Source organism: Arvicola amphibius, chromosome 12, assembly GCF_903992535.2.
Source record: "Arvicola amphibius chromosome 12, mArvAmp1.2, whole genome shotgun sequence".
Classification (NCBI taxonomy): Eukaryota; Metazoa; Chordata; class Mammalia; order Rodentia; family Cricetidae; genus Arvicola; species Arvicola amphibius.
In genome coordinates, this window is record NC_052058.2 from 157,449,095 (window position 1) to 157,471,849 (window position 22,755).

Below are 22,755 nucleotides of genomic sequence, written 5' to 3' on the forward strand. Positions count from 1 at the left end.
GACAGCAGCTACCTGCCTGTGCTTCGGTGACAAAGCTCTTCTGAGGTTTGGGCGAACAAAGTGCTTGGTTCTTTTACTTTACAGAAACATGACGGCACTGAGCCTGGACTGGTGGAGGCTAAACTGGGAGGTAAGACTTGACCTTTCTGTTTTCAGACCATGTCGACCCTTTCTTGGAGTTGTAGGCTGCTCAACTCTACTCACTGAGCATTTAAGAACTGCTTTGTCCAAGACTATAATACAGGTTCACTTGGCCCCATTGCCTCTGAGCTGATGTGAGTCCCTTGTGTTTTCTCATACATTCGATAGAGCCCTCCAGTCCCTTAGCCTTACCATGATTCTCAGATTAAACCATGGAAGTGGGGCGTTCAAGCAAGATGGCACCAGCAACAGAACAACTCAGTCATTCTTGATGTAAGCATTAAACGTTCTAAGCCTTGTGGTGGTGGTGCACACCTTTAAACCCAGCACTTGGGAGGCAGAGGCAAGAGGATCTTTGAGTTCAAGGTCAGCCTGGTCTACAGAGTGAGTTCCAGGACAGCCGGAGATACACAGCAAGGCTCTGTCTCAAAAAATTTAAAAGTAAAAAAAAAAAAAAAAAAAAAAAAAAAAAAAAAAAAAAAAAGTCCTTTGACTTCACTAATGATGCTAGACACGGGAGGAATTCAGCAGTTCCTAGATTAATTCGCTTCCCATTTGCACAAGTACAAGGCCAGAATACTTGTGCACAAGAAGGAAAACATCTTTTGAAGCTGTGCCCAGGACTAATGAACAATTTTCAAACTTCAACCCACTCTTTCCCAAAATTAAAGCCAAGCTTGCTGCTGCCTCTGTTGAGTGGAGCGGCCTGATCAACTCCTTTGTTCTCCCACTAAAGCAGCTTTGCCTGCCTTACGTCTGTGTGACATGGTCTCATTGCCACTGTTTCTAGGTCACATGATCCCATACCTACATCCCATATACTATGCCAGGACCTGCTACTTACAAGCTATATGGCTTTTATTCTAACCTTTCTCTGTTCAGCAGCCTCTCCTATACAGTCAGGGCTTCTGGGGTTGGTTTAAGGGTTGGAGAGATGAGCGCACAGAAAGTGACTTGTAACAGTTCTTTACAGGCAGAGAGTGGCTGATAAACACTAGCTGAGCTTAATCCACTATGCAAAAAGGTCGTGTTTGGAAGTGTTATCCTCCAGCACCGCCTCGGCTCACTTTGACATCCGTTGCTCATTTTTTCCTAATAGCTGTCATTTCCAAAGTAGAACCTCAGAGAACAACTCTTCCTCCCATCAGTCATAAAGAGAAACGGAGGCATGAAGGGCCTAAGAATCCATCCCTCTCTCAGCTAGTTCCAGACGCTGTTGTCATCTACCCATAGAGCTAACAGACAATAGTTCTCAATACTAAGGGTCCAGGGTTTAAATATGACTTGGTTTTAGATACTTCCCAGGTTTGTCAGGGAGAAGACACTTGGCTCTCAGGTCGTCTGTGTGATAGCTGGACAGACAGCAACGTGATGGATTCGTAGAGAACTTTGACCTTCGAGAGCAACGTGCTGTGTACACAGCAGGTGTTCTCATGCTGAGCATAATGTTTGCTCTTTTCTTCTGCTGTACTTGTCCATCTCCCCCCGCCTCCCCCAGGGGGGGAACCCAGTCCCCTCCTCGCTGCCTTTTCAAACATTTTTATGGGCACTGCAATTGAGGAGTTAACAGTGCACTCAGGGTGAGGCCTGCAAGCTTACAGCCCATCCACTCAGTAGAAGATTTCTGGGGCTGTGGGAGTCAGCCAACAAATGACCCCCACCCTCAGGGTGCGGGGCATTCAATGTCATGGACCTAAAACAAATCCAATATGAGGAACATTGAAATGTAGCATACATAGGTCAGCGAACAGACATGAGCTAGAAAAAAAAAATGTGGAAGAGCGAATCATGGATTGTTATGTCAGGTCTGAAAGCTTCCCTGAGGCTATGGGATTTGAACCGAAACTCAAACAGTAGAGACCTGGGAGTTTCATTTTATTGCCGACCCCCTTTGAAGTACTGGAGATTAGAGACGATACAGTACCTTGCTCAAACGGAGCAGGCCTAAAGCTTTACCGTTGCGATACATCCCAGGTTCCGGGCAGGGCTTTAACATGCACCATCTTGCTGGGTCTGTAGACTGGCACTGCGATAGGAATGAGAAGAGAGTGACCACTGTATGAATGAGAAAACTGCAGGAATAAAGGAGCGGAGCTAGTATTCAGCTGTAAAGATTATGGGCGTATTCCTTAACTGTATATATTATGCTCGGTGGTGTGGAGTATATTTTACGGCATATAGTCTTCAAGATAAATAGAGAAAGAGAGATGTGTTAGTCTGTCACACGAGCACCACAGACTGGATAACTCATAATAAACAGAAACTCATTTTGCTCATGAGTCTAGCGACCGAGAAATCTCAGATGGAGTCTGTGCTACTATAGTGGAGACCTCGTGGGGATGCAAGAACAAACCCAACAGCCTCCCTTTCATGCCACACGCAATCTTACCGTAAAAGTCCTGTTCCTCCATAATATTAATTTACTTCATGACGTGACTACCTCATAATGGCCCTATTTATTCCAACGAGAATAAGGGACTTGGGGATAAGCATTCAACCTGTAGCGAGGGGCTAAGACTTCCTCCATTTTGCACGTGGGGCACTGAGGAGGTTTGAAGTGGGAGGGTCTTCAGCTCACACTACAGAGGTTAAAGTGTTCACTCAGGATTCCGAGCTCTACTCTAGTAGACAGAACGGTTGAGACTTCTGCTGCCTCGTAGCATGGGATGGCCTGCCTCACAGCTGAGAGTCTCTGTACTGTCTCCACGCCCCTCCTTTGCTGGTCTTCCAATAAGGAGCTGAGTAAGCTCTTCCAACTCTCACCGTCCTCCTGTGGGCACCGGCTTCCTTTTCCCAGTTGCGCATGCGCTCCTAAGGACTTGTTGAATGGCCTTGAAGTAGAAGACGAAATGAGAACGAGGGACGATTGGAAACCAGAGCCACAGGACCACGAGAGACTCAATGCTACCTCTAAACTGTGAAACTCAATTTAGGGCTTATTTTGTTCGAGGCCAAGATCCTTACTCAGCTTCAGCAAGTTAGTCTGTGAGGAAGTTATCCATCAGAATGCTTCTGAAGAGATCTAGTTCCTTGTTCAAATAAAACACTGTACAGTCTACGTACGTATTGAAATCCCACAGTACCCATAAAGACGCGCGATGTTCGTGTTTTAATGTAACATTTAAACATAGCTTAAATAGAAGTCATTTCCACATCCTTCCTTACTCCTTTGGTGATTTCGATAACGTTATGTAGAGCTAGTAGTGTGCTCAGTAAGTGTGCATGTCAGATCCACACAGTAAACGAGGAGGCTAGAAGGAGAGATCAGAAAGTGGATGGGGGCCTTTGAAACCCGCCTGAGACAGAAAGGAGGCGTGCCCTCAAGTAAAACTCCTGGCTCGGACTTCCTTAGCTCACTGTCCTTGGTTTCTCATCTGTGATCAGAGCGTCGAGTGACACCCTCTTCGAGTCTGAGTCTGTGACATGGAGGGTGGGGGGAAAGCAGGCCATGTTTTAACGATCTTTAGGCACCCACAGGATTTGCTGTGAGGACCTAAACTGCAGAAGGACGTGGAGCTCTAGACTCAAACTGACTTGGAAACAATTTAGAATGTATTTGCTTGTAGGGGGACATTAGTAAAGAATGTGACTCTCTGTGACTTACTTTTCTCCTGAGTACTTGGGGCTAACCAAGGGTTGTTTCAGGGAGTCATCAAGATAAATCACTCAGCACAATACTCAGGACTAAGGAAGTTCTACATTTATATCATCTACAGTTATTAGTAATCATTATAGCTATTATGGGTGCTTGTTAAATGTTTCAGAAGTTATTGAATGAATGGATCAAATTGTTATGTTATTAATGCTAAATATATTATTCAAAATTGATAAGAATAAATTAACTCAGGTCTGTAGTCAGCCCTCAGATGTTTTTATTGATGTGGTCTGTAAGTGAGAATGCTTCTCTTAGTATTGACTTTGGGGGAAATTGCACATTTAAATTTTACGATCATGTCTCCTCCTCTAATCTCCATGTCATCACCAACTTATTTAAGCAACAAATATGTATTAAGCCACTATTACTGACATCTCTCCATATTTATATTCATTAGTGTCTGAAGGGCAGAAGCTGATTTCTTCCTTACAATGTTGTATTTAAAACCTTATGTAGTTTTTAAAAAAAGACCACAACAGATTCTATAGTTAAATAAAAAAGGAACAAGATGACCCGCTAAGACTATAAAGTCTTTCAAACATGTAATAAAAGCAAATAAATACATTAAAACTTTGAGAAATCTCTCGTTTTATTAGAGATGTCCCATTCTAAGTGTTTAAAAATATATGCCAGCGTCTCACCAAATACAAATATACGAAGCTGTAAGATAGAAATGTAACACATGCACAATAATAAATACTAGGCTTCACAGTGGCACTCGTGGGACTCAGAAGCTGCAGAGCAAGGGAGAGCTTCCTTCTAACCCTACTGAAGACCAGATCGAGCTAAAACTGCCGGGAAGGAGAGCAGGCTCTGGCGTTGCCAGTTTCCGGTATACTGTGGGCACTCCTCTAAACTGAAAAATTAGAAACATGTCTAAATAACTGTGTGTTTCTCATTTTCTTTGGTCAAATTTGAGAAGTCTCCAGAGGCCAACACTGGGCTCCTCTGGGGTACCCTAACTTTATAAAGAGCCTTGTAATCAAGAACAAAAGAGACATCCAAGATTTTTACATTACAAAAATTTCTCTCAAATTAGAAAGCATTTTCTTAAGATTGTTTTGTTTTCAATTTATGGTTATATTTACCCGCAAATACTGGAGTCTCTCTTTTTTATAAGAATCAAGCTTTTATGTGGTTAAGTATGGAGTCTGGATGCCTGAATTCAGTGTTGTTCATGCGCCTGCTTTTCTGTCTGGCAAATTCTGCTCTCCTCATCCTTCAAGCTCATACACCAACCTTTCCCTGCAGGCTTCCCATCCCTCGGGTGCTGGACGTTCGAGATCACGCTTTGCTCTCAGGAAACTGCATAAAAATAGCATCTTCCGATTGTGTGTATTTTCATGTTGAAGGTCAAGTGGCTCGGAGCACCTCGTGAGCAGGAATTCTGTCTTGCTTTTCTTTGTTGTCTGTAACCTCTTCCTTCAGAGTGCAGCCAAGAGATCTAGGAGTCAAGGATCCTAGATCCTAAAGGCATATATAATCTATGATCAAATGGATTAATAGATAACATTTTAATTAGTTAAAAATATTAGATCTAAAGTAATTTGAAAGGCTAGCTATGAAGAGCAGGATATAACTTATGTAAAATTTTACCACTGGGATTCTAATATTGTCCAGGACATAAATAAGTCCAAACCCCTGTTTAAACAGTCTCACCATTGTTTCTTTGCAAATCATATCCAAATGATAAATTCAACATGGTTTAATATATGGCTGCATTCTAAATTGCTTTTGTCCATGACTTGAGACATTCCCATGTTCTCTGAATTTGGGTGCCCTATTGTGTTCTGAATTGCTCTACCAGGAAGACCCCCCCAGTATCATAGAATCTTATTGGACAATATATATTTCCTAAATATTATCCCCCTACATTCCTTATAGATGTAACAGGCCATCTTTGAAAATAAAGTTTAGTTCAATGTGCTTATTAGCATCCTGAATGCTCTGAGAAGTTCTGAATAAATCTATCTGGCTCAGTTCATTTATTCAAAGGTACCCAATCTTACTTTTTTCAATATGATAATAATGTTTCACGGGCCAATAAGGCTCTAAAGGAGCAATTTGGGCAACACCACCCATAAGTGTACTCCACTTCAGAGCCTGAACCACTTCTGCCCCTAGATGTGGTCTTCCTCTCTGTCTTCACTGTTCCTGCTCATATTTGGAACACGACTTCAAATCCTCATGTCTATGTTCTAACCATTTTTGAAGGCCTAACACAATGTCCCTTCTCTGAGAAACTTTTTTTTTATCAGCCTGTGAATCCCTGTGAGGATTTTCTATAACTTTCTTGTGCCTTTAAATTTTTATTTTTTTTACTATCATTTTCCAGTCCCAGCACCCTGCTGTTGAACACTGTTTGCGTCTAAGATTTGCATCTCTGATGCATATTAGCGTACACTGAGCCCATCAGTCAGGGACTTGGAGGGAATGTGGTTCACCTTGGAGGGGTTCCAGTGAGGAGACTCTAGTAAAGATCCTACTGGTAGAGCTGAAGAGAGGCTTGAGGAGTGAAATGAGAGCCACCCAGAATGCAGCAGTCAAGCTGTCTCGTCACTAGGCTGGGAGTGGGAAAGGAGACAAAATGCCAGGTGAACATGCTTGCCAGGGAGGGAAGGCTGGCCCAGAATTATTGTCAAATCCACAGAGAGATGCAGCTGCTGGAAGAACTGGTTCCCAAGGAAGAGGGAAGAAGAGACGTGGAATAAATGCCCCCATAATGCTCCTTCATCCTCTGACATCCTGGATCTACCAGCATGAGCTTGCAAGGCGGCCAGGCCAGCGGTCTCTAAGGCTCCCGGGCATGGAGCAGGGACAGAGAAAAGTGGATCACGCCTGAAAGAGACACCAACTGAGTAGCCAGCACGCCGAGAGTGAAACCAGGTATAACCTGCGCTTGCCTCAGAGGGCTATATTGATTAAATTAGCAAACATATAAAAATTAACAGATTGCACAACAACGGATTCTCCATTTTAGCTACTCATTGCTCTTACTATAGCAAAAGCATGTGATAAATTATTATCCAAACGCTAACAGAGGAAAACACCTTGTCTTACCCTTGTGTCACCCTTGTATATCCAGCACGGAGACAAATAATTGTCACCACTGGCGATGGAGGTCACAGGGCAAGGGACAGGGAGACATTTTGAGCAGAGGTGACAGAGAATGTTTGGCTGTTTTGTCTGAAGTCGTTAGTCAATATGACCTTGGCATGGACAGCAGTACACTGAATTGGAAACTGCTCCTGGCTTGACAACTGTCGCTGCTCCTCTTAGATAATCTGAGGCCTCTGGGTTTTACTGGGACGTGACAATTCTGAAAAACCGACTTGCTTTGGCAGCCACTAGCTACACTTTTAGTCTTCCGTACCAGTTCTGTGATGTCACTAGCTCGTTTTGCGTTGAACCTGTGCTGAACCTGTGTTGACATTTGTGTGAATATTAACACACAAAGTGTTGGGCTCCACTATGGAATTTTGAGCGTTGCTGTTGACTGTTGATTTCCTCCTGCTTCTTCTCGGCATTCCCCTGCCCCACCTCAACCCCCTCAGCTGCCTTTAGGCTTTCCTGTTACACGTGTTTTATGTCACATGTGTCTCATGCCACATGCGTTTTGCGTCACATGAGTCTCATGTCACACGTGTCTCATGTCACACGTGTCTCACGCCACATGTGTTTTGTGTCACATGTGTCTCGGGTCACACGTGTTTCATGGTGCATGTCTTTCATGTCACACTGTTTCGTGTCACATGTGTTTCATGTCATGCGTGTTCTTTTACCACCCACACCCTTCAAAACCTCATTTACCCCTTTGCAGTCCTTTTTCTAGTTTCGTGATCAATAAGCACAGCTACTTCTAAATATATTTACATATTTATATATTATGTAATATATAATGGCAGACATGCATAAAAGCATTAAAATTTGTGGTCCACATATGAGAGATAATACGCATTATCTTTCTGAGTCCGAGTAACCTCACTGAATATAATCATTTCCAGATCCATCCATTTTCCTGCAAATTTTCCAATCCCATTTTTCTTCGCAGCTGCATAAATTTCATCATTTGTATGTGCCGCATTTTCATTACGCGTTCATCTGTTGACGAACTTCTGGATTGCCTCCATTTCTTTATCACTGTGAACAGACAAGCCACAAATATGATCTTGCCAGTATCGTTGTACTTAACAGTCTTTCTGGTGCATGCCCACGAGTGGTGTAGCTGCTTTTGCATCTCCAGAAGCACCATGCTTTATTACAGTCCCCCAGCACCTGGTTCCTGCTGCCCTAGGCTCATGGATTAGGGAAATTGCCCAAATAATCAGGAGAGTTATTTTCATGTCAAAATGGCAAAGAACCCTGGAAAGAGCTGTTCTGACATGAGAGAGGCCCTTCTGGGGCTGCTGCCCCAGTACAGGAGGAAATGCCTTCCTGGGAGCCCGGACTTACCATAGGAAGGCAAGTGGGGTGTGGGATTCCCTCTGTATGCTGTTAATATCACTGGTTAATAAAGGAACTGCTTTGGGCCTATAGCAGAGGTATAGGGGAACAGAGCTAAGTGGGAAAAACTAAACTGAATGCTGGGAGGAAAGAAGGGCAGAGTCATGGAGAAGCCATGGATCCACCAGAGACAGACGCGCTGAAATTTTGCTGGTAGGCCGTGACCTCGTGGTGATACACAGATTAATGTAGATGGGTTAAATTAAGATGTAAGAGTTAGAAAATAAGAAGTTAGAGCTAATGGCCCAAACAGTGTTTTAAATAATATAGTTTCTGTGTGATTCTTCTGGAGCTGAGCAGCTGGGATCCAACAGTGGGGCACTCTGCAGCTCTGTCCCTGGGCTCAGGGAGGGTGACAGTCCTGAGAACCCTGTCATAAGGCAAAGGCACTGAAGGTCATCCTGCTAGGAGATTCCAGTACTGACACCAGCAGCTGCAGGTAGGAACTTCCTTCAAGGAGCGGTGACTTTCTTATCCGGGATTCAGTGAACTAAAATTAGTGAGGACATTTATCCCCTAGATTCTGTGAGCTCTCTAAGCAGTTACTCAGATTACTGTCCTTGCCTGATGGGAAATCATGGTGTAATCCTCAGCTATGAAGATGGAAGTCCCAGGTAACTGTGGGCACGATCTCAAGCTCTCCTGGTGCCTGGGATGCTGGGTTCTCGTTCTTTTCCTGCACTAAACAAGCATTTATTTTGTTTCTTTAGAAGGCTGGCTGGAGCACACCGACCAACTGCGCATGCCCAGAGTGAGACGGACTCTACAGCTGAGCAGTCCTCTCCTCTGCCAAAGCACACAGCAGGGTGTTTTGCAGCTTATGCTGATGATAAAAATGGGAAAATGGGTTCTTTCTATCCATGTGGTACCATGCATGGTGATAAGATATTTTCTTGTTATATGTAAAAATGAAATTCATTTGGTTCCAATACAGGAAATCTGTGAAGTCTAAACTACCTAAGTGACTTTGACAACATCACAATATACAGTGGCCTCTCTTGAGCCATGCTACCATTCTCTGGGGCTTTAGTTATTCATGATTACCAAAGTCTGAAAATATTAAATGGAAAATCATAGAAATAGGCAACACATTTTAGAAATAAGTACACATTTTAATTTATAGTTGCTTACTATTTTAGAGACATCTGATGAAATCTTGTGCTGGACCACTCGACCCTGTCTGGGACGTGGATTCTGTCCTTGCATCCACGCCATATACGCTACCAATCCCCTGAATCACTTAGCATCTATCTCAGTTACCAGGGCAACTGTTGCAGTAGGCCTAGTAGTTGTAGTCAAGGAACCCGTATCTAATTCAGTAATGGTCATCAACACATACGCAAACAAGGAATAATGATCTGGTCCCAAAATGCAAGTAGTGGGCTGGCCACTTAGATATGACCAAGAGAGGCTGTAAAACAGTCCCTTTAAATGGAAAGGTGAACATATAAAAAGCTATTCTGAGAGAAAGTGAGAGCCCGACTCATATAAATTGTTGTTATAATCATACTATGTGGTTATTAATTGTTACTATTCTCCTATGTGTCTAATTTATAAAATAAACTTTATTATAATCATGTACATACAGCAAAAAAAAGAGAGAGTATACAAGGGTTTGGGTAGTATCTGGGTTTTCGGGCATTTACTAAGTGGCTTAGAACTCATCCCCCAAGGGTAAGAGGCTTTGGCTGTTGTCAAGAGCTTATTAGTAAAGTCAGGCTATCTAAGCCAAACTGTCCTTTAAGACAAAAAGTGGCAGCTCTATTTTTTTCTTGATAATGCTGTAGAATTGTGCTGCTAAATCCTTAAGAACCTTTCTGTAGGAAAATTAAAAACAAACAAATGACAAGTCTTTGATTTGCTAGACTATTCTTTGAAGAATTGATTGCTGACTTCAAGGCGAATTCTCATCTTAGTAGCAGCCCTCCAAACCCACTTCCAGTCCAGAGTTTTATTATTATGCCTTTTATCCCCTGCCCAGCCCTGCTCAGTGATCTCTGAGCTTTAGGGAAATGAAGTTCACTCAACGGTTGCTATTTTTGATCTAAGAATTTACCTTTGATATGCCCCAATTCCTCTCTGACAAGAAAAGAAAAGGAACCAATAACAAAATGTTTTGTGTAAAGAATACTTTGCAACAGTGTTTGTAGCATTGACATAGGTAGAATACCGATGGTGGGCGTTCGGAATCCGCCATGCACCGAGTGATTCCAGCTCCTCGCTGCCTTTCCCAGACACACTGAGCGTGATCAGACTCATGGGCTTCTTTAGACTGGGAAGAATCCCAAACGCCAAAGGATCAAATTCCCAGTTTGGAGTGTTAGAAAGAGGACTGAGCCTCAAGCATCTCCACTACCCCACATACACATCACAGTTTCCTGGTGTTTCCGCTAAGATACCTCCACACACAAGAGACTTGAAGGCCAAACAGGAGTGCGGGGATAAAGGATCCTTCACAGCAAGAAATCCAAGAGCAGGGTGACTCCAGGTGAGGGTGACTTAAGTCTCCATGTTGCTTTGCTGAACTTGCCTGGCATGTGTCGGGGCTCTACCCACAGGCTTGGGGCAAGATGGGAGTCGACGCAGGAACAAAGGCTTTTTACAGTCACATCCAGGAGAGATGGAAAGAGAAGTTAGTTAGGAATAAGAAAATTCTACTAGTCTCTATTCCACTCCTTACACGGCAATGGCTGGAACCCAATGGTCGTGTGTCCCTTGGTAAATCAACAACTGGTGAGGAAATAAAGTCACCTATGTTAGCCCAAGGTGGCGCGTGTAGGAGGCCCCTGGAAGAGCTCAGGCTGGGGACAGAAACACTGAAATTTAGTTCTAGTCCCTGTCCAGCACTTAGGTGTGGAAACTTGCCAACTGCTGTGGGAGGGTTCGGAGAGTACGGACCTGGTTTCCTGTAACGAGTTAGGGAAGACGTCTCATTCAAATGTACAAGACGCCGCTTGGCCTGGGGAACTGGAAGATCGGGGCTGTGTGGCGGCGTGTTCACTTGAGGTTTACGTCAAACTTGCTCCGAGGATGTGAGTGCCTGACGAGAATCCATCATCCTCAAGGGCAAACTGCGTGCGGTGGCAGAAACTAGATGTGGGAAAGGGAGAGACGACAGCTGGACGGTAGAGGGGATGGACGGCCAGACCAAGAAACTCGAACTTACTTCTGCAGGGAATGGCGAGTCTGTGAAAGCCTGAGAGGATACAGTAGTATCTCCAGTATTATACTCTCTGAGGATTATTTGGGCAGCTTCTGATATGGGAGACAGGGTGGGGCAGGGAGAAGAGGAAGCCAAGAGACTAAGGTTTTGATCATTCAAGCAAGTGTTTTACAGAACCTTAACGATATTGAAATGAAGACATGTAGGATTTGAGGTCTTGGGGGAAGAAACCAGAGCTTTTGGTAACTGATGAAGCAGCCACTTGGTAAAGAGAAGGCGTCAGGGATCTTGCTATGGAAATAGTAAAAACTCAATGCAAAACCTGCCCATAAAGAAAAGGTAACTTTATTCTTTCATATAATTTCAAAATAACCTCAGGACTGTTAGACACCAGGGTTCAAGCATCATATTAAAGACGTGGACTTCTCAGGGCTGGGGACCTAATTCAGTCAGTAAAGCACTCACCCTCACAAAGCATAAGCAGCTGAATTCAGAGGCACAGAACCCATGTGAAAAGTGATGCCTGCAGTCCCAGCAATGGAGAGACGGGAGACAAAGACAGGAAGAACCCTGGAAGGTAACAGGTCAACTAGCCTGACTTACATGGAAATGCTCCAGGCCAATGAGAAACCCTGTCTCAAACAAAAGATGGAGGAAGGCCCCAGAGGACCAGCACCAAAGTTACCTTCTGACTTCTCTCTATAGGCATGTTGTATACCAAGAGCAGGTCTTTGAAGTGGGGCCTTTTTTTCCCCTGCCCTAGTTCGTGCTATTGCCAGATTCCTGGTCCACTGTTATGTGTGACTAGGCACAGCCACATGCCCCTACCATCACAGCCTGGTTCACTTTTCTATGCCTGCTGTGCTATAGTAGACTGTAACCCTTTGAACCACGAGCCAAACTAAGTCTTTCCTCACGGCATTTCTGAAATGAACTCTATTTGAAATGGGGCAATGGCTCAAGTCATCGCACGAGCTACATTATCTTCAAACACTGTACATGATATCTAAATGCCGTCTTAGCATTCTACAAAGCACATAAATATACCAGGAATGCTTCCCTGTTGCAAAAAATACTGGGACACTTTCCTTGGTTAAATTATTCTGTGAGGTGAATCTCTTACTCTTGATCGGATTGGTTGTGCATTCATCTACACAGGTCTAGCCAGGTCTGGGTGTCTCACTACCATACACAGGTCCTATGGTCATATCTCCTAAGAGGTTTGCTGCAATCCGTCAGCTGGGTCTGCAAATCCTGGAAGCCTCAGGACCCTCACTGCTTTCAGAAGAGTCTAAAACAAGCACAGGTGTCAACAAGGATCCTGACACACAGTAGAGAGGAAACCGGTTTTCCCTCAATTAGGCACTGGCTAGCCCGGGGACAACTGCAAGAAAAAGATAACTTTGAGATCTGCGCTGCATTCCTTTATTGCAGTGTTCCTGTCAAGTGACTAAAAGCGAGAGACCAAGAAGGGAGCCTGTATTTGAAGACCCACAATCGCTGTCATGCCTGACATAGAGATAGAAACAATTTATTTTTTAGCAAGAGACAGCATAAATAAATGAGTATGTACATGTGTAAGTGAAGGAGGGAGGGAGGGAAGAGGGAGAGAGGGAAGGAGGAAAGGAGGGAGGGAGGGAGGGAGGAACGAACGGACGGACAGTGTGAGAAGGTCCCTTAATCTGACTTTCCTGGGAGTGGGCTATGCAGGAACACTCTGTGGGACTGTAGATGGAGACCATCCATTTTGTTACTCCTGGGATGGGAGGCAAGGAACTAAGCAGAGAACTTGCTCATTTTACCCACCCCGATCTTTAGAGAGCTTAGACAATTCCTCCAAAACTTGCTTTGAAGTGTTTCCAATTCTCTTTTTCCAGAAAAAAAAAGGGGGCAGAGAATTTAGGAGCCAAACCCAGAAAATAAAACATTCCAATCCTCTGTCGAATATGCAGCACTCAAAAATTAAAAATTAGATGGATTGATAATGGTTAACATTAAAAAATCAGAGAAACCACTTAAGGTCCAGCGCCAAAGAGGCTCTTCCCTTTCCCTGTCTGTCTGTGTGTGCTAGAAGCCTCGGTTCTAGAGGAGTCCTAATGAGTGTGAGGGGACAGCTGTAGAGGTGGCTTGGGACACAAAGGCTGACACTCCAGTGCTTTGAGGGTCACGCGGACTGAAAGATAAACAGGATAACTCAGTCTCCTCTTTCCCACCACTCAATAGTTTAATTTCCATATAGGCTCAAGTTTATAACTTCTAGTTTTTTTCCCCTTAAATCTGAATACCAAGACTCATTTAAAAAAAAATAGGAGGAAAAGGCAAAGGTATTCCAAGAATCAAAGCAAGTTTGACCCACAGACCTTTATCAGAGTGTGAGAAAGAACATTCCAAGGGAAGTCTTGGGTGGGGAGTGTGTGAAAGTGGAGGAGGGGGAAGAGATGGAGAGAAGAAGGGAGGGTGTGGGGGGGGGAAAATCGCTGAAGGCTTTGACCCAGTCTAGGTCAGATAGTATCTGCAGGAGATTCATCCTTTAGGTGACTCAGTGACCAAGACCATGGTTCCTATCTTTGCTCTGACAACTCATTTGCTTTAATAGTTTAATAACACACAGACCTGTCCAGACTGCCACTGACCTTCTCCCACTGTGCTGAAAGATGAGAAACTCTGCTTCTCTGCCCCCACCAACACGGTGCCACCTACGCCGCCTGGGAGATGCTGCAGGCTGAGGAATGAGTCCCCCAGTTCTCGGGTTTTCCCAAAGGCACACAAGGGCATCCCGGAAGCCACTTCTGTCTGAGGTGTTTCTCTGTGTCCAGCGACTTGTAGGAGAATTACTAGGATTATTTTTTTTAACTCCCAAATTGTTCTAATGCTACTCAGTGTTTGTGGTAGGTGCTGTCACACACGTACAATCAGTTTAGAAGATTTGTTTGTGGTATGTGTGTTTTTCTGGTTAAAAGGGTTTCAGGAAAACACATGGATTGATGGATTCAGAATGTCAGTGTCTGGGGGCTGAGAAAAATTCCAACCACCTCAAGTAATTTAGGTTTTTTCTTTTTCTTTTTTCCCTCTTTTTCTTCCTTTCTCCCTTCTTTTCTTTATATTACATTCTTTCCTCCCCCAGTTCCTTCCTACATACACAGGCCACGCATCCAACTTGGATTATCCGAGTTTTGGGGGCCCTCATACCAAGGAAAAATATACAGAAGGTAAAAGATTAGAAATACTAAAAAATTCACCATCGAAGAGCCTACTGTAGTATCTCCTGGCCTGTTCTGAACTCTCACTCATGAGCATGTTGTCAATTAATGCATCCATTGGCTTAGGGCTCAGGATCATAATAGTGGAGATGACGAGCCAGCCTGTTCCTGCTGCTTTCTGCTGTCTCCTGACTGACTTTTAGAGTTTGGATCTAGATGCCACTAAATGCTCATGTGATGGAAGTTTGTTTCCCCAGCTTGTAGTGCCACTGGGAGGAGATGAAACTTTAAGAAACAGGACCTAGGTGATGCTGTGGTCTTGGAGAACATCTTGTCTCCCCACTTTCTCTCTCTGCTTTCTGTCCTCAGGGAGACGAGCTGCTTGGCTTTCCTGCACATTTGCCACCATGATTCTGCCTCCTCGTAAGTCCACAGTCAGTGGAGCTTAGTGGTCGAGGGCTGAAATGTGGGAAGCCATGAACCAGTACCAAACTTCTTCCTTTAAGTTGACTTTCCCGGGTATTTGTCTTACAAATGGACAGCTGATTTAACACCAGGACAGTCACCTAACCTGACAATATCCCTGTCCTAGAAGAACTCATTGACCCTGGAGGAGATCGCTGAGTTCATACTTCCAGGCAGTCGTGAGTGTCACAAGAGGAGAGAAAAGCATAGGCTGATGAGGAGCCTTGGGCAAGAGGTCATCCCCAGCCCTCTTCAGTGGTGACTGGACATCCCGGGTTCCTGATGCTGCCTCTGTTCCAAGAATGGCACTCTCTGATGCCCCATCCTCCCAAGAGTAACTGAGCTTCCTCTCTCTGAGCTCCAGGAGGGCCTCATCTTTCAGCGCTTGAGACTGTAGGAGAGGCAAGGCGAATGCAGGCATCAGGAGAAACCTATGCTGCCATTCATGGTTCAGAGCACAGACTGTACAACACAATCCCATGGTTCCAATCCCAGCGTGGCTACTTCCTAACTGCAAGAATGATTATACTCATCCCTCAATATCCATGAGGCACTGGCCACAAGCCTCCAGGGATATCACTATCACAGACACTTAAGTTGTTTATATAAAAGGCGTATATTTCCCTATAGTTCATGCACATCCTCCTACATCATTTAAACTCTCTCTTTTAGGTATTTATGATGCTAAATATAATAATGCAAATGTCAGGTAAATAGTTGCTATACTAGTTTTGAGGAAATAACAGGAAAGTATCTCTATATTGTTCAAGACACATGTGAGTTTTACAAATTTCCCATTCGGAGCCAGGTGGTGGTGGCGCACGCCTTTAATCCCAGCACTCTGGAGGCAGAAGCAGGCAGATCTCTGTGAGTTTGAGGCCAGCCTGATCTACAAGAGCTAGTTCCAGGACAGGCCCCAAAGCTACAGAGCAACCTTGTCTCAAACAAAATAAAACAATTTCCCATCTGCTGTTGAATCGAGTGTGGAATGTACAGATATGGAGGGATGACGGTTTGGCATGCACACAGGAGAACCAGGGTAACCATGGAACATGAAGGTATCGCCAATGCTGAGCTGTTGCTATTTGTATTTAGGCTATTTTCAGCTGTCCATTGATCAGAAGTAGACACATTCCATTCCTGAGAACTTCCAGACAGAGAGGTGTCCATCTCTGTGGGGTCAGGCTGCAAGGCTGAGGGTCCTTCGAGGGAAATGGTAGCTGTGATTGGAGGTAGTGCCTCTAAGGATGTAACTAAGGTTAAATTGAGTTATGAGGGTAGGGGTCTAATTTTATATGATTAATGTCCTAATGTCCCTTTAATAAGAGACATTAGAAAGATTATTTGTGTCTCTGTCTTCCCACCCTCTCATGCATGGGTGCATGCGCTCACGCACACACACACACACACAGGCCATGTGATAGCACAGCAATAAGGTAGTAAAGCCAGTAAAAAGACCTGTTTTAGAAATGGAATTAGACTTTGATTTTGAACTTTTAAATATCACTATAAGAAAATAAATTCTTACTATTTAAGCCACCTAAGCTGTAGCATCTTGTTACATACACCTGAAAAAAAAAAATGAATGGAGCCCACACTAGTTATATGTCTCTTGATGAAATAAGCCCTCTCCACCTCACTTTTCAGAAGCAAACAATCATAGTAATGCCTTGTGAGACAGCCACCATGATCAAGTGGGACAGTGCACTCAAAGAACAACACTTGGTTTTATAGCCATTCACTTATTCAACAGATGCTGTTTGCACACGTGCTTTCTCTTAAGCATTGCTCTGACTCCTGGGAGTGCAAGGGTGGTCAAGAGAAATAAAGAACTCACTGCTGAGGACAAGTAAGCAAACAAACGTGGCTGTTGGGGATAAACAGTGTTGATGAAAGTCACGCTTGAAGAACACTTAAGATGTGGGGTTAGGGCCTCGCTCCCTAAATAATGTATTGGAGTTGAGAATGAAAGAACGAAAGACAGCAGGTGGTGAGAAGGGATTTAGGTCCATCCGAGAAAGCTGCTCTGTGTTCTGTGTCCTCAGATGGTAGTAGAATTAGACAGGAACCAGAGTGGACAACTGTCAGCTCATGCATTTGGGGGAAATCACATGCTCTGTTGTGGGATTTTGTGAGAGTGGCAGGCTGTCAGGTAGAGACTGCATGACAGGGCACATGAGCAGAGGTAACAGGGTGTGCCAGCTGACGACCATTCCAGCTCAGAGGAAAGAGGATAGTGACTTAGAACTGAAGGCCAGGGTTCCGACAACAGCTTATAGCAGAAGCAGAGCTCGTGGACTTAGGGGTATGTTTGAAGAAGTGCAGAAGGGAGAAATCAAGAGAAACTCCTGAGATTTGGCATGGAGTCCAGGAAGGGAAAGGAATAGGGGCTGTAGGCATTAGCAGACTGTGCTCTTCGAACTGCAAACATACAACAAACTGTCAGAACAATAACACATTTTCTAAGAGAGACAGAGGGAACAAAGCTAAGGAGTGAAGGGGTTAATCGCTGGTGGGAAAGCTGTATTTCTTCTACTTTAGCAAAAAGAACAAACAAAAACAAAAACAAAAAACCTAGACGTGTATACATTCTGCTTGGGAGGACTGGAGGAGTCCAGCTCTGATAACACATTTGCTCAGTGACGTGTGAGTCAAGGCCTTTGCCTGAATGAAAAGAAGGGAAGAGGACAGATGTGGGAAGTTTAAGGCAGCTAAGAAAGAAATGAATTTTCTAACGAAGTTTGGTTGGTTTCCTAGGCAGTGTTTACCTGAGCTTTGTGAGAAATTTAAAGAGAAATCAACCCACTGTGCTCCATCCAGCTTGACTGTAGACCAGGAGGGCAGCGAGCTGGCCCAAGGAATGCTGACGTTCTTGTATTAACAATGAGAGAGGGGAGCCAAGATTCAAAGATAATTGTAGAGAAAGGGTCTTTAAAATAGGCGAGGAAGGCTGTGAGGACAGAGCTGAGGGATCATTCGTAGAGAAATGATGGGGTTCACAGACCAGAAGCTCCGATAAGGTGCTTGTCAGAGTAGAATGTGTGAAATCAGGTTGGAAGCACCATCAGTGACCAAGTCTGGGCTGTGACCCTGGGAGTCGACATCTGTAGTGGTAAGAGGTGAACAAGACAGAGAGCAGAGAGGCCACGGCTTTAGAGTCTGTCTGTCTGTCTGTCTGGTGAAGCTACCCAGAGACTACGAAACAGGATGAGGGGACGCCTAGGGCTCCCAAGCAAAGCCTTTGATTCAAGAGAAGGATGAGCGACTGGAGCGGGGGTGGGGGACAGAGAGTGGACAATTGCAGGCACCTGGGTAAACTGAACAGTTTTGAGAGAGACCGGGGGACAAAGAGTTCAAAACAGTAGCAAGAAGATTTAAATATATTTCTAACCTGGAGACATACTTGGTGTGAGCTAGAACACAGCCTTGAGGGGTTTAGGGAAAATGGTGGCTACGCGGAGAAAGCAAGGTGTCAACCAGACCAGGGTAGGGGACAGTCAGAGCACTGGGGATGTCAAGAAGCCTGTTGATTACAGTTCTCACCCTGGAAGGCTCTAGAAGAGTTTTGTTATTATCATACATATAGTACACATCCATGAAATATTTTAGTAAATAGTACATAATCTACCAAGCTGTATCACAGGTCTCAATTACTCAGTTAAACAGGCTGTACTGTGTCTAGAGAGTGAACTACGTCCTCTCCAAATAAAGTTTGATTAGATATTTTGTTTTTTAGATAACTAAATCAAGACCACATCCCAGAAGTTAGCAGACTAATAACATCGCAGTCACCTTGCGGAAAGAAAAATAACTGAGAACACCTGTGCTGATACAGCTTGAAGTAGGCTGAGCAATTAATAAAATGAGACAATACCACAAGGTCGGTGGCTTTGAGAAAAAGCCCCTCATATCTAATGACAAGACAGGAAATGCGTCATGAAGTTAGGCACTATACAGGAAGGAGTCGTGTCTCAATAGCATAAAATACCAAATACCCTACTTGCTATCTGAACCCCAAGTCTGGCAGTATGGAGAATTATGAGGCAGTGAAAATTCTGTGGTGGGTCTTGATGGAAAGCTGGCTGGGGGGCATCCAGCATGGCAGAGCTGGGCGGAATCGGCAGAGCTAGATACACAGATACACGTTCTCATAGGTGTGTCCGAGGTGGCTGTTTACGCTAGCTCATATGAAAACATGACAGTAGCTTTGGAGGACAGATTTGGAACTCTGATTTATGTTTGAGAAAAGATACAGATCCTGTTTCCTCTGGCAAGAGCATGAATGAAATGCTCAGGTAGGCGAGCAAGCAGCCCTGGTGATGTTAAAGAAAAAAGGAAACCTAGTGAGTTGTATATGATACGATGCTACTTATAAAGGAAGTATAGCAAGCCAAAGAAATTGCCTTTCAGGTACCAGAACCCTAAATTAATGAGGAGAACATGGCTTCACCCATACTGCATTCATTTTGTTCCCACAGAATTCTCGAACTATTTAGAGGAACATTTTAAACGTGGCATCCTTTGCTTTTCCAGGTGGTAGGAATTGAATGTGACTTTGAATTCCTAAAGTAGTTGATATGCTAATTTTGAAATTTTTAAAGAGGAAATGAATGTTTACTTAAAGTGACATCGAAATAAGACCACCACCACCAACACAAATCTCAAGAATCTTGGTTAAAAATTGGCAAAGGACTTGCTTGCATGGATAGATACTTTTCCCACGGAGAATTCTGAGGCCTAATGAGCAAAAATGTAAGGTACTCGACCCAACAAGTCATCTGAAAGATTGGTACACAGAGAGATGCTCCCATCAGGATGGCCCTGATTAGCAAAACAGTAGCCTGGACAGCTTGTCGGGTGGATGGGGAGAAATAGAAGCCTTGTGAATAGCTGGAGGGGAGGTAAACCAGTCCAGAAACCTGTTTAGAGATCCTGGTGTGAATCCCCAACCCCAAATTAAACATGCATTTGCCATGTGGTCCTGCAGTTCCACTTCTGAGCATGCCTAAAAGAACCAAGCGGGGACTGGAAGAGATATTTGTACATTCAACTACATAGTGTAATTCACAGCATCTCAAACGGGAGTCAACCCAAGTGCACATGGCCAGAGGCGTGGGCAGAGGAGTGGTCTGTACATATGATGCTTTCATTCATCCTTAGAAAGGAATCAGATTCCAATGTGTTCAACCGCAGCGGTGGCTCATGAAGAAAGCCAAGTGAAGGGAGCGAGGCGTGAAAGGACACACACTGCACACCATTTACTGTGCGCTGCATAGAGGGTTCAAGTTCAGAGGGCTGGGAAGTACAGTGAGGGTTGTAAGGGGCTTGGAGGGAGAGACATGAGTGTGATGTTTCTTACTGCTGGAAATGAAAATGTCCTGGAACTGAATGGGGTGGTGGTTGTACCACACGCGTGTGTTTAACGTCGCTGCTGAGCTGCACGTTCAAAATGGTAAAGATTTTTTTTTTAAATCAACAACATATTTTATCGTATATTTTAAAAGACCAATTAGCAATTGACTAGGAGATCTAAACAAGTCAGGGGGTGGGGCTGAATTGGCTGATTCGTGGTGACGCTGATCTCAGTTCTGCCTCTTTCCCTATCTGGGTGTGTAATCTGAAAAAGAAGTCCTCGGGACACAAATGTCGTATCCAGCTGACCCAGCCTTGAGAGGTGTGGCACACACAAGCAAGACTGAGAAATAACTGAAATCTGACTCAGAGATGCTCAAAATACTGCACAGCAGTAATCTTAGGGAAACGGTGGGGGGAGGGAGGGCAGGGGCACACCACATCAGTGCTATACAACAGCAACTTTGTCCACACTGATCGGAACGAACAGTGAGGTGGCTTCAAGGTCAGAGGTCCTGAGCTCACACCCTAATTGTGTCTCTCCAGGTTGAATGGGAGAAGTGCGCCCACAAATTCCGGAGAAGGGCTGTGTACAGGCTAAGAAGGATCAGCAAGGCTTTTCATAGGAGAAGCAGTAAGTCAGAGTCCTTCAGGCAGGAAAGTCCAGGCCATGATGCTGACATAGTTTGGGAGTTTAAGCAAAGGGGAGACTTGGAAAATGTACCCTGGGAAATGTGATGGAGAGTAACCAGAATTAGTAAGGGTTTTGGGGCGGCACCCAGGGCCTTTCAGAGATTAGATAAGGGGATTCTGTAATCAAACTAATCACAGCTGTTGCACGACTTTTCCCAGTCACTGGTTGGGAATGAAAAGCAAAGACAAGGGGCACAGGGGAGGGGGAGATGGCAAAACAGATAAAGCATGTGCCACGTAGGCCTAAGGTCACGTTCAGAACTTACACTGACCTGGACACAGCAGCGGGCATCTGTAATCCCAGCGCTCCCATGTCAAGATGCGACGCAAAGACAAGAAGTGCCCTAGAAGGTCATGGGTCAGATAACCAAGCTAACAGTGAGTGACAAGAGACCCCAACAAGGTGGAATGTGAGGACTGACACCCAAGCTTGTACTCTGATCTTCACATGTGCTTTGGCCATTCCCATGATTGCAAAGCCTCCTGTTGAGGATGGCGTTTTATTAAACATATTCATGGCTTAATTAACATCCAGGAGACTCTGGAGGAGTGCAGTAAAGACTATGGCGGCCAATCATATAGAGATTTTTGAAGGCAAGTGTCTAAAGAAAAGATTTAATAGGTTTTATATTGCTCTTTAATTTCTGGCTCTTAAAATTTGGAAAGTAAATAGCTAGTTTTTAGAAGCAAGAAAATATCACAAAGGGGATATGTTCTTAGTTCACATGTAGAAACAATTCCAAATTCAGACTGCCGGTGAGAGACCTGTGGTGGGATATTACTTTAATTCTGGAAAGATGTGCTACATTTGTTTATGTTGCAGACTACACCTTAACTATGTGAAGGGTGCGTTGCATTTGTTTATTCTGCATTTATTTAATTATGTAAAGATGTGTTAACGTTTCACCTTGTCTGCCTAAGGCGCCTGGTTGGTCTAATAAGAAACTAAATGGCCAAAAGCTAGGCAGAAGAGGGGTAGGCAGGGCTGGTGGGCAGAGAGAATAAGTAAGAGGAGAGAAGAAAGGAGAGATGAGAATGAGAGAAGAGGAGAAAGCAAGGGAGAGAGGGAAGGAGCTGCCTGGAGCCAGCCAGTTGGCAGTTGCCAGCCAGTCAGACACAAAGGTAAGACATGCAGAAGGAGAAGAAGGTGAAGGGCCATAAGGCAAGATGTGGATGAAAAGAAACAGGTTGATAGAGGTTGTAAGAACTAGCAAGAAGCGAGCACAGAAGAAGTGTGATTGAGCAATGTAGAGATCATTAAGATTTGCGGAGAAGTTAGAGGAAATATTTGGTGTCCATATTATCCACTTTTAGATTTCAAATTCTTCCTGCACATAGCGTCTACCCTAAGGCACTTATCTTTGTCCCCCAGGCTAGTTATTAGAACTTCAAATCTTTCAGTTTATTGCAGAAAAGCACACCCATTTCCCAGGCCAGGAAGAAACCTGATCAGTGGGTCAGGAATCAAGATATACCCTATGTTCTCATCAGTTATAAATGTGTTATACCAAATGAGGTCAAAATATATTTTTATTAGCAGAGTCCTGGTACATGTTCCCCATATCATTATAAAAGGGTTATGA

General features: G+C 44.2%; 2 long non-coding RNA genes across 2 annotated transcripts in view; one reads left to right on the forward strand and one right to left on the reverse strand.

Annotated features, from left to right (window-relative positions):
- Window positions 1-9,464, forward strand: LOC119802567. Its single transcript, XR_005283468.1, has 3 exons — window positions 1-130; window positions 6,447-6,682; window positions 9,010-9,464. It is a non-coding gene; the product is annotated as an uncharacterized LOC119802567 (long non-coding RNA).
- The window catches only part of LOC119802569, a 21,972-nt gene continuing 6,921 nt past the window's right edge, over window positions 7,705-22,755 (reverse strand). The window contains exon 3 of the long non-coding RNA XR_005283469.1: window positions 7,705-7,936. This is a non-coding gene — a long non-coding RNA (uncharacterized LOC119802569). The remainder of the gene's footprint in view (window positions 7,937-22,755) is intronic.